The 13458-nt window shown below is 36.7% G+C and overlaps 2 protein-coding genes across 25 annotated transcripts in view; one reads left to right on the forward strand and one right to left on the reverse strand.

Moving 5' to 3' along the window:
- The window catches only part of LOC141403271 (uncharacterized), a 189229-nt gene that overhangs the window by 13217 nt on the left and 162554 nt on the right, over positions 1-13458 (forward strand). The window lies entirely within an intron of this gene.
- sals (sarcomere length short) overlaps positions 1-13458 on the reverse strand; it is a 56815-nt gene that overhangs the window by 12933 nt on the left and 30424 nt on the right. The window lies entirely within an intron of this gene.

Here is a 13458-nt window from a genome sequence, read left to right on the forward strand (position 1 = left end):
CTTCCAAAAGCGGGCTAATTTTAGGCACGGTATCTGAGATACAGATTTTTCTCGGGGGAATGTATTCGTTCAGCAACTCTATATCGGCAGTTCTACACCTGACTGCTACCCCCATACATTCCATGTACGGGTCATTAGAGACAGGCTCAAGCGAGATAGGTCTGTATTGGACAGACTGGTGCAATAGGAAAGCTAATTTACCAAAATTCTTAGCGGTTTAGAAGATGTGAGCCTAATAAAATGATCCATTTTAACATCAAGGCCTCAGGTCATTGGCCATAACCGCGAAATTCGAAGTAACAGGGAAAACGCCGGGACACGTGTCTTCTTATTTTTCGTCTTCTATCACACTGCGGTGTCAGAATACGGTTAATTTTTTTCGTGTCGCACAGTGAAAACGAAAGTTTCATTTGGAATTTCAAATGGAAAAATTCGAATTACAAATGAAAAAATTCAATTTACAAATGAAATAATTCGAAAATAGTTCAAATTCAATTGGAATTCTCAAATTACAACTGAAATATTTAGAATTACAACTAAAAGTATTCGAATTACATGTGAAAATGGCGTAGTTAAAATATATTTTTGTTTCATGTAAATTATTCTTAAACTCGCAGACCTTTGTCCGCGTTTCTGGCCCGTTGTAATGAGTTTTAATGCCAATTTTTTATGGACTTTATGCTTGACAATTAAAAAATTGGTATTTTCTACCTCACTTCTTCGGTCAATTGTCAAATCGAGAAGGATTCCGAAATTCAAGAAATTATGTAGCCTATTTTCACCAGGGGCCATCCCGGTACAGTCCATGACAATTTCAGGAAAATCAGTAGTTTTTGTAGAAAAGATTAAAATTGAAAAAAGTGGGCATGGTCAAATTTTCTTTGCGTAAAAACCTAAGTAGAGTCATGACGAAAATTTCAAAAAAAAAAAAAAAAGAATTATCTAAATCGGTGCAACCGTTCTCAACTGATGCCATTACCAATGAACGACATTTGATTTGTATTTATATATGTAGATATAGCATTTTTAAAGAAATAGGGTATATGGGAAGAACCCCGCACCTTCGGAAATTAAACAAATTATGTAGCCTATTTTCACCGAGGGTCGTCCCTGTACATTCCATGAGAAAATCAGTTCAGTAGTTTTTTGTAGAAACGATTAGAATTGAAAAAAGTGGACGTGTTCAAATTTTCTTTGCATAAAAACCTATGTTGGGCTATGACGAACATTTCACAAAAAAGAATTATCCAAATCGGTCCAGCCGTTCTCAACTGATGCCATTACCAACGAACGACATTTGATTTTTATTTATATACATATATATACATGTATATACATAGGTATTCACTATCCAATAAATTAATGCACTTGTTTCTGCAATATATGCTATAAATAACGATTTTACTCATTTTTAAAGGGTGTTCGAATATGAGTTTTGCATACTGTACATATTAAAATAACCCCTTTCTACTTCTATCAATTATTCCTTATTTGAAAATTGAATGCGGTCATTGATCTCAAAATATTTATTTTATTTTTATTGATTTCATGATTTTTTTGTATTTCATTCGATACTGGCCTTTAAATTCCAACAGCAAAAAAACTATGTATGTAAATATTTTAAATAAAAATTTAATTTTTTCACTATTCTATGAAAAACTCCATCAAACTACAGCTGAGGAGGATGAATGTGAGAATTTTTTTTTCAGTTTCTATTTTTTCTATTTGTGGTAGAGAATTTAAATGAAGTGTGAATTTATATGGGGCAATATACACATATTTTTGCGATGTGTGTGAAAGGATGAATTTGGTTTTGTTTGAATTTTGTTTTTACTCATTCTGGTCAGGAATTTTCTATGAGCAAAAAAAAAAAAAAATGTAAAAACTGCGGGTGGAAAAGAGTAATTGTGTATGTACAAATAACACTTTATACAGTTAAAAAAGAAATAGAAACAACACAAAAAACAGCAACATGAGATTTGCATGACCCAATTATGTACGGCGTATAAGTTGAATCGCTTTTTTTGTTTAGCTGGTGGCAGATCAATAATTGATAACATCTGTTGTTGTTTCACACGCCGAGGTCAGCATAACAACTATGTGATTTCTTTGAAAACAGTGGAAAGGGATTTCCTTTTCCAAAAAAACGGAAGTTGTGGGTCATTGTTTTTTGGACATAAGATAACAACCAACAATTCGTAGATTTTTATTATCTATTTTTAGTTATAATACAGTGGTGGTCAAAACATTAAAAAATATAAAATTTTTTAACATTGGTGGCGTTTTTATTGGGATAGCTGTTACAATTTTGTTTCTTCAAAATAGTCTGGCTTAATCCAATTGAAGTTTTTTACTTTGTTCACCTTTATACTTCGAGCTTTGGGTATAAAAAAGTTTTTTTTTTTATAATAGTTGTTTAATGACTTAATTTTAAAATATTAAAACAACAACAGCCAGACTATTTTGAAAAAAAAAACTAACATTTTTTAATTAAACTTTAAATGGGATTTTTTTTAATGTCGTGGTACACAGAAACATATATTTCAAGAATTTTTACATATTTTCGTTCGTGATGTAGCGTTTTCATACTGTACAGGTACCATAAGATACATGTGTATTTTCTCATATCCATCCGAAAGCCACTATTTTTTCAAGAATATGTAAGATTTTCATGAGATGCAAAATCACTTTCTTATTTTCCCTATATTCCCATTATTTGCTCTCATATTTGCTCTCTTGTTTGGTAAATGCTCTCAGCTTTGTTCTCGTTTTCTTTTGAATGGTCTCATCGTCTCTTATTTTACTTTTTTCTTTATATTTTAATCTTCTAATGATCTTCCATATAATTAAACTGCGATTCTTCCTCGGGATTCGCTTCCTGGACTCAGTTACTTTATGTTGGAGATTCGCAGAAGATTGTTAGGTGCGCTCTTCCGCGATTGAGTTGATCATTCCCGCGAACATTTTCAAAAAAGTTGGCCCCTACAAACATTTTTTTAAATTTTCAATCCCTTAACGATAATCGCGGGGAAGATCAATTCAATCGCGGAAGAGCGCACTTAAAGATCTTCTTCCATAAAGTAACTGTGTCTAGGAAGCGAATCCCGAGGAAGAATCGCAGATTAATCATCTGGAAGATCTTTAGAAGATTAAAATATAAAGTAAAAAGTAAAAAAAATAGAATTATTCTTTGGGGTTTGTTTTTTTCATTTCTTGTCTTTGAGTTTTATTACCCCCTTTTGTTTTCTTTTCTGTCTTGTTATGATTTTTAATTAGTCCTTATGTTGTTGGTGGTTAGTTATACTGCTTCCTCATTCACTTTGTTGTATTTCTAGTTAAACTCGGCAAAACCTGGGCACGCGTTGTGTTTGCCAATTCTCATAATACACTACCGCTCACATGAATAGAACCCCCCTACAAAATTTTTTTCAACCTCCATTTTTTCCAAATTATACAAGATATGAAATTATTAAGTTTTATTATATTTTGCTTCATGTGTTTGGAGTAAACTTAGTCATTCATTTGCATTCAAATCCAATTTGTATAAGAATTATGCAAGGAAAACAAAATAAAGTCAAAAATTGAAGTAAAAAAATTGGCTCATTTGAATAGAACCCCCCTTTAAAACTTGGGAATACAGAAAGATTGTAGTAGAATATCGATGCATATTTACTCTATATTGAAAACGAAGTACTTTCAGTAATATTCAGTAAATGTATATCCCTCCTGATTAAGGATACACTCGTATATCTTGCTTTGGCAAGCATTCATTAAATAATCGGGTGTAATGTCCAACAAAGCTTGCTTTTTTCATTCAACAAGTTTATTTTTGGAAGATTGCTGTCTCCGTTAGTCGTACATTTTACGCATAAATCATTCCCATACATTTTAGAGAATATTTTCCACTCTAGAATATGGCGGTCCAGCAAGGACATCCGCATTTCTTTTCAAAATTTTAAGTTTTTGTGACTCGAAGTGTACAAACGTTTATAAAATCGTGATGAAATTTCCACACGGGATATCCAAAAATGTTTCTCACTACTGGATATGTCTGTTTCAGAACTCCTTTGTAAATTGTCGTGCGCATTTTGGGTGAAAGAAATTGACGCCCAAGTCCTTCATAATTAGTAAGGACTATCCTTATTAAGTAAACAATTGCATAACTATAGAACTATTTTTTTCGCGTCTATTGAATGGAAGACTATCTTCTAAATTGTTTCTGTAGCGATGAATGTGCTTTTGTGGTGCTGGAAGGCATTACTAATTATTAAGGACATGAGCGTCAATTTACTCACCTTAATGCGTACGGAAATTTATAAAGGAGTTCTGAAACAGACATATTCAGTAGTGAGTAACATTTTTGGATATCCCGTGTGGAAATTTCATCACGATTTTATAAACTTTTGTACACTTCGAGTCATAACAACTTAAAATTTTGAAAAGAAATGCGAAAATCCTTGCGGTTCCGCCTTATTCTACAGTGGTAAATATTCTCTAAAATGTATGGGAATGATTTATGCGTAAAATATACGACTAACGGAGACAGCACGCTTCCAAAAATAAACTTGTTGAATGAAAAAAGCAAGCTTTTTTGGGTATTACACCCGATTATTTAAAGAATCCTTGCCAAAGCAGGATATACGGGTGTATCCTTAATCAGGAGGGATATACTTTTACTGAATATTACTGAAAGTACTTCGTTTTCAATATAGAGTAAATATGCATCGATATTCTACTACAATCTTTCTGTATTCCCAAGTTTTAAAGGGGGGTTCTATTCAAATGAGCCAATTTTTTTACTTCAATTTTTGACTTTATTTTGTTTTCCTTGCATAATTCTTACACAAATTGGATTTGAAGGCAAATGAATGACTAAGTTTACTCCAAACACATGAAGCACAATATAATAAAACTTAAACATTTCATATCTTGTATAATTTGGAAAAAATGGAGGTTGAAAAAAAAATTGTAGGGGGGTTCTATTCAAGTGAGCGGTAGTGTATTATGCGTGACATTTATATCAAAATTCTGTCGAAAGTGTATATGAGAATTATATACATCCAAATAAAAAATGTCAGTGACAATTATCTGCTCTTCCAGAAGAGTATTCTGTTATTCACTAGGGGGATCATTTAAAAAATCTAAGAAAATAAGTAAAAAAGTATCAGTCGGCTTTGCCGACAGAGATATACCATAAGCCTGTGTATATTGAAACAATTTTTTCCCAAAAAACGCATGTATTTAGGGAGTTTTAAAAATTTTGGGCGTTTGAACTGACAAAAATGTTGATTAGGATTAGAGATCAAAAGTTTTGCGGAGGAGATACTAAAAATAATGGATCTCCAGCCTCTACATATGGTACCATAGGGGTTCTTTACAACTTCAGGGATGTTTGCTCAGTAAGTATGGACTTGCTCCTGAAACAACTTTTACCATCGCAATTGAGGCAGCGAATGCAAGTTGCTTCAACAAAAATCAAAGTTATTCGAAAGCAGGTCTTAAAGTGAACATGTATCCGAAATTTTGTGTGGGAGGTACCGGATGGAGTGGACAAATATAGTCCATATTTGAACCTGATCTATATCTGGTAGATATATTAAGATGTGTAAAGTATGGTCCAATTCGGCCACTCTCTTCAAAAGTTATAGTACGCACAATTTTTCCGAACATTTTTGAACGTTTGTGGGGGAGGTACCTGAAGGAGTGGACCGAAATGGCTTATCTTCGAACATAAACTATGTTTGGACAAAATATTACTAAGGCCAAACTTTGGACCGAATCGGCAGACCTGTTCGAGAGTTATTTTGCCCTCCAACCTCCTCACACGGTGTCATAGGGGTTTTTTTTGCAACTTTCAGGATATTTTCTCAGGAAGTATGGACTTGCCCCTGATGAAACTTATACCGTCGTATGGAGGGCAGTGAATACAAGTTGCTAAAGCAAAAATCAAAGCGATTCGAGAGATGTTGATTTTTGTGTGGGAGGTACCCGACGGAGTGGACCGATTGAGTCCATATTAAATCCTGATCTAAGTCTGGTACACGCTCCACGATGGGCAAAGTATGGACCAAATCGGTTACTCCCTTCAAGAGTTATCGTGCGCAAAAATTTTCCGAACATTTTCGAACTTTTGTGGGGGAGGTACCGGAAGGAGTGGACCGATATAGCTCATCTTCGAACTTAAACTAAGTTTGGGCAAAATATTACGAAAGCCAATTTGAAACGAATCGGTTCATCCGTTCGAGAGTTATCGTGCGCTCCAGCCAGCCAGACAGACAGACGGACGGACATTGCTCAATCGACTCCAAATTGTCTGAAACACATTTCGTCCAAACATACTTGGGGTGTAAAACCATTATTTCGATGAGGCACATATACCCTCGTTAGCATAAATGCTGAGGGTATAAAAATGTAAACAATCGTCCAATGATCGCAGTTGGAATCACAGAAGATTAATATGAGCGAACAATCTTCCACAATTCAGAGAAATGTTTGTAGAGCAGGATTAATAAAAAACAGCACCAAAAAAAAAAAAAAACAAAAAAAAAACTCTCCAAAATTGTTTTTTTCAATCTCTCAGAAGAAAGCAGTATTTTTTGCTTTATAAAAGGAGTTCTTGAAATGCAGAAATTTGAACCTTGACAAGACTTTATGAACACTATTCCTAAAATACAGTATTTTTTTCTGTGTATTAAGTACTTTATATCTAAGATGCTAGTTTCTAGAATTGACAAGAAAAAGTCTAAATATAAATAGTGTTGGATAAATTGGGGGTATTTCTAAAGTGGACAAAAACCCGTAGTTCTCAGTCTCAAACGAAGATTCCATCTCATTTAAAGATGTTCACTTTATTTCAAACAAATGTTGAAATACTAATATGAAGAAAAGACTTACAAATTAATTAAACACCACGAAATATGTCGAAATAAGATGTCAAAAACCCTACAGTAATCGATTCTTGGTTTTCGTATGGTCTGTCAAGGGCTTCAAACATGTCCTGAGAGCTTAATGTAAAGTTAACCTATATATTAGGGTCGATGTAACAACACAACATTGTTCCACAACATCCCATACGGGACAAGGGAGACTTCTCTCATATCAATGAGTGCACCCCGATTCATATTTAGCTCAATGATATGGGACCTACAGTTTATCGCCGAGTCCGAACGGCGTGTCTTATAAGACACCACTTGTGGAGAAGTTTTTCAAGGCTGAAATACTCAGGAAATGTCGCCAACATTACTGAGGGGTATTTTGCCACCGTTGAAAAATGTTTGATGTTGCTTGGCCGGGGAATCGAACCCCCGACCTTCTGCGTGCAAGGCGGGCGTGCATACCATTGCACCACGGTGGCACCCAAGGGTCGATGTAGCTGTAGCCAAAATCTATCGGAAACGCCCCAAGAAGGCCTAAAACTAAATTCTTTAATTTTTGTAGTTGGAAATTGGAAGACAAATCTAATATAAAGGCGATATGACCAGCCTTTATAACGCCTCTGAATATTTACTTTAAAATACCTTTCAATTTTTGAGTGGCGTACAATGATCCAGTATTTATTTTCTTGACCAAAACTCCAGTTTTTTGTCATCACCGATTACAAATTTATATGTCAAAATTGATGGAAAACATATTAACTCCCATTATTATAAGTCTTCTTTTGTTGTAGTTTGGATTTATCGAACAGATTTATAGCGCTCCGGTTAACTTAAAATTAAAAGTGATGATTAAAGTTCAAGGAGGAGCTTCTTGACATTAATTTTTAATGGAAAAATTATATTTTTAATCCATCCGGTAGAAAAAAACATATAATAACGGCCCTAAAACTAATGAAATCAAAAAGTTACGTCAGAATATTGTAATATGTGGGCGTGGCAAGTCACCAATGACGACTATTTTTTCCTATTTGGGAGAATATGTAGTTTTTGCAAATTTCTAGAGAAAAAAATAGGCTGACTTCCGAAACGTCAGTTGCTTTGTAGTCGTGCATGGAACTAGGAGTTCTTAGATCGAGTTCCCCACTACTGCAATTTCATAAAATTACTCTGGTATGGAACTCGATCTAAGAACCCCTAGTTTCATGCACGACTACAAAGCAACTGACGTTTCGGAAGTCAGACAAACTTTTTTCTCAGAAACAGTAATCCATATTAGGATAATTTTTTCTTTGTTAGGTAGATAGGATTGTTGCCTCTAAGACACTGTAGCGTTTTCACGAGATGAACTATTTTATTATACCATCCACGATAATATGGAGGGTATAATTAAATTTGTTATTCCGTTTGTAACACATCGAAACATTCGTCGGAGGCCCTGTAATGTTGAGCAACTTAAAATTTCAAGTCGATATAACCATGTGCGTTTGTCTGTTGAAATCAAGGTACAGCTCGGAATATTTAAAATATAGGTTTATAATTCGGTATAGTAGTTTGTTATTCTTGTAGGTAGTTTGGTATTGAAAATAGACTATATCGGTTCACGTTTTAATTTAGCCCCCAAAGAACGGTACCTCCTGATTATTGGCATTTTTATATCCCACCGAAATGGCTGACATTTGTTATTTAGTCTTCGTTGGGGGTACAAAACTTTCAACCAGAAAATTGTCGGTTTAGGTCCATGTCTTCATATAGCTCCCATAGAACGGTCCTCCGATTTTCGGAATTTTGAAGGTTTCAGCGTCGTTATCAAACCGAAATGGATGAAATTTGGCATTTAGTCTTCTTTGGGGGTATACAACATTCCAAAAGAGAATTATCAGTATACCCCCCATAGAACAGCCTCTACCGATAGGTATTTTGAAGGTTGAGGCCTAAATATAAAATTATTATTAAGTTTTCGTTGGGCTTATAAAACTTTCCACCAAAAATGTGTAGGTTAGGTCCACGATTTTCTGTATTTTGAGAGTTTAGTCACATCATTACGTCTCAAACCGGGCCACTAAACTTGTTTTTTTTTTTAAGTCAAAATCAATTAAGAGAATTATATTACATAGAACAGTATGCTATGTGCCAATGGAACCATTTCGCGTACTCTGAAGTAATGCGGTGGTACATTTTTCTAAGCGACGGGAAAATAATGCTTTTGTGCTACCATGGAAGCCCAAAAACTTAGAGATTTTTTCTAGACTGGTTGTATGCATTTCTAACTGATTTTTGTACTTTTGTGCCATATTTCGTTTTGTTTTAGATAATGCCCTTATCCCTCAATTAAATTTGAGTTAAATAACCCGCTTATAGACCCCGGTTATCGACCTAGGTGATCATGATTTCTGTTAATACGACCTGGTACTTTTTAGTCGATCTGGCAACCCTCCTGATCGAATTATTCTGTAGGTGGTCTGAGGGGACTTTAATACACATCACGAGATGTGGCATGCGGTCCCCGGTAACGACCAGAGAGGTAAAACGATAGCTGTGCAGATTGATAGCTCTACGTTTTGCATCGAGGACGCCCCTGTCAAAATTAGCTGAGAGTGACACATTTCGCCAGACTAACCATGGTTTCACCTTGTATGACAAATGACGTCTCCTGACAAACCGTCTTTCTCTTTAGTCAGGCCATCTCCTTATAATAGTTTCCATCACCAGACTGGCCGACTTCATCAACTCTGATTGCCCCACTTTCGTGTTCGGTAGCCCAAACGCTGCAGCCGATTACATACCTACTCCTCGAATACCAGAAGTGAAACCAAATTTCGCGGCAGGGCGGTGGGACTAACAAATGAGAGTAATGAGCTTCACCGAATCAAAACCCAGTGACCCCGAAGTCAGGGAGCTAACACTGAAAGATAACACGTTGGTCGGTGAGCACAACCGGATAAATTAGATCATCTGAAGAGTTGCAACATTGGAGCAGGAATACAGGAATTTTGAGCAAAGGTTAAGTCACTCTTGAAACCTGGGAAGAAGGAAGATTGGACCTTAGCCACGTTTAACGATGTTACTCAGATTGATCCCAAGAGCTGCGCAAGTTATTTTAATCCACAATTTGTCGAGCAACTCGGGAATGACAGGGCTTAGATATTTTCCTGCCGAGGATAAACCACCACAGTTTACAATGGATGATGTTGCGAATAATAAATCACCAAAGCGTTGGGCCCTGATGGAATCTCCATGGTAATGCTGAAACAGCTGGATTAGCCGTGAGTCGAGTATCTCACTAAAGTTTTCAACTTGTCGCTAGCCACCCTCATTGTTCCTGAAGTCTGGAAAATGGGCAGAGTGCTACTGGGTTACTGAAGCCAGGTAAAGATGCCAGCAAAGGTGAATCGTACAGGCCGAGTTCGCTTTTGTCGCCCGTAGCAAAGACCTTGAGACTTTAGTCCTACAGAAATAGCGTCAGAAATAGCTATCCAGTTGCCGATCATCAGCAGCACAACAGCGCTACACGGCATCTCCACACATATTAGTCTCAAGCTGAGCAAGCCTTGTGATAGAAAAGTGATGGTTGCGCTTGACTTATCAAAAGCCTTTGATACTGTCAAGCACTCCACGCTGTTTGAGGACATCGAGCAGACAACCTCCTGCCGAGTTTGAAACATTGGATAATCAATTATATGTGTGGTCGCCAGTCGTACGTGCAATTTAGGAACAAGAGTGAAACAGGGAGTCTCCAAAGTGGAATGATATCTCCGAAACTGTTTAACCTCTACCTCTTCTGTATTCCGCTGATTGTACGATATTGGTGTCGGGTACTTTCCCCGATGTAATTTTTGAAAGGCTGAACTCATATTTGACTGATCTTACCACCTTTTTCCACGCAAGGACTATACAAATATCCGCCACTAAATCTACGACTACTCTGTTCACCACATGGACTACAGAGGTGAGCATGGAATTAAATACCATGGTCGATGGTAGCAGGTTAGGGATCACATATATGTTCACGTTCGAGAATATGCTAAGATGTAGGAACAAGGTCCTCAAGTTCCCAGCTGGCAGCACTTGGGGTGCAGATAAAGGAACCTTGTTGACAACATATAACGCGATAGGTAGGTCTGTGGTAAGCTATGCCGCACTAGTTTGATCCAAAAATATAAGCGCAATGTGATGGAAAAATATTCAAACCTGTAAGAAAGTCGCCCTGAGAATAACAGGGTGCCTCGCTATGTCTTCGGTAGACCATGAGGAGAGAACGATTCTTCGGGAACAGCAACACAATGACATACTTTCGTTGCAGTACTTGCTCGGTTGTTACCTTGAGAGCCAACCTAATTACCATATTGTGGATAGGATCCCGCCACCCAGGCATGTCAGGAGGGATCTTCATGATCCAACGTTACAAAGAGACAACCCTTATGAAACATGTTTAAATAGCATTCCTACGGATATAGTCGCAGATGCTATAAACGACTATCGGGTGCATGCCGTCCTCGGAGAACATCCACCATACTCGTATATTGCTGCTGAGAGGCTTCAGCTGGCACGACAAACCAGAGTACTTTTGGCTCAACTACGCTCGGGATAGTGCAGCCGTCTGCATTCCTATAGGGCAAGGATCGATGATACCGTGCAAATCATCTGCCCAGCATGCAGCAGAGGCCCGCATGACACACTCTACCTTTACAACTGCCCTGCCAAACCTATTCAAAGCTGTGCTTACTGTAGCTCGAACATGGAAGTTCATATATTCATATGTTTTTAAGGGATTACTATACACATAAAAATCTAGTCCTTACGCGAGAGACCTTGACGGATTAATGTCCGAAAAACTATCCAATTTTTTCTTAAAATCGAAACATTTGCTTTAACAGTTCACCCCTTTTATATATGGATATTTTTAATTCCGTTTCGCTTAAGGACAAGATTATTAGGTTCTCAATGATCCCACACAAATATATCGTCACATGAAATGCCCAAAGACGTAAAACTCAACGTAACGCTTTGAGGGTTACGTCCTTGGGCATTTCAGGTGACGATATGCTGATCGGTTAATTCGTTTTCGAGCTACAGTGGGCACCGCAACTGCTTTATTAAAAACAGTGTTTCGTAGGAGGGCATTTGTCAGAAAACTATGCAAGATTAAAAAAATCCGAAGTTAGCTCAAGGCGTGACCTTTCAGATGAAAACATATTCTAAAAAGTTTGGTAGATTTCTTGTAAAAAAATTATGAAAAATGGCTTTTTGGTGCTCAATAAGTGGCCACACGTCTTGGGGCATTTCAGGTGACGATATGCTGATCGGTGGCTGAAATATGATACTTGGTCTTCGTTGGGGGAATACAACTATCCCCCAGAAATTTGTCGGTATAGGTTCACGCCTTCGTATAGCCCCCATAGAACGGTACCTCCCGATTTTCGGTATTTTGAAGGTTGTGGCCTCAATATTCTACCAAAATGGCTGAAATTTGGTATTTAGTCTTCGATGGGAGTATAAAACTTTCCCCCAGAAATTTGTCGGTACAAGTCCACGCCTTAATAAAGCACCCATAGAACGGTACCTCCATATTTTCGGTATTTTGGAGGTTGTGGCCTCAATATTCTACCAAAATAGCTGAAATTTGGTATTTAGTCTTCGTTGAGGGGGATTCAACTTTCCTCCCTAAATTTGTCGGTATAGGTCCACGCCTTCATATGGGGACTATATGAACGGTAACTATCGATTTTCGGTATTTTGGAGGTTGTGGCCACAGCAACACACCGAAATGGCTGAAATTTTTTATTTAGTCTTCCATGGGATTTTAAGATATTCTAGAAGAGAATTAACCGTACAGGTCCACGTCTTCCTATATCCCCCATAGAAGTGTACCTCTTGATTTTTGGTATTTTGGCGATTTTTACCGAAATATCGGAAATTTGGTATTTAGTCTTCTTTGAGTCTAGAACGGTGCCTCCCGAATTCCGGTATTTTGAAGGATAGCCACATTGTTTTACCTAAACTGCTGAAATTTGGTCTTTAGTCTTCTTCATAAACGAAAGGAAACTAACTGTTCCATTTACTTCAATACTCGTGGTGAAGGGTATAACAAGTTCGGCCCAACCCAACTTAAGCCGTTCTTACTTGTTTTTACAATATCTTTTGACCATTGCTATAAAAATGAACGAGTTTTTGAACAATTTTGAACCGATGAACAATTGAACTAAACTATAATCTATATTTTCAAGCTATTTCAATCAAATTAGCTGGAGCACTTTTATACTATTCTAAAATCTGGAAGATTATCCTATTATTGACCACACAGAATTAAAATTAGTAATTTTCCAACAACAGTTGGAACTACAAACTAGATAGTGAACTAAGAACTAATCTATAAAACCCGTTCAATCGAAAGGGAGGGACTAAATGAAACGATTTCGAAAATGAACTAAATTGTACAACTCAATAGATCCCGCAAGAATCTAATTAAAATTAGTTATTTTTTCAACAACAATTGAAACTAAAAACTAGATAGTGAACGAAGAACTAAGCTATAAAACCGGTTCAATTGAAAGGGTGGAACTAACTGAAACGATTTCGAAAATGA

The sequence above is a fragment of the Musca autumnalis genome, unplaced genomic scaffold, assembly GCF_047663935.1.
Source record: "Musca autumnalis isolate F117 unplaced genomic scaffold, ASM4766393v1 scaffold_1, whole genome shotgun sequence".
In the NCBI taxonomy this organism is placed as follows: Eukaryota; Metazoa; Arthropoda; class Insecta; order Diptera; family Muscidae; genus Musca; species Musca autumnalis.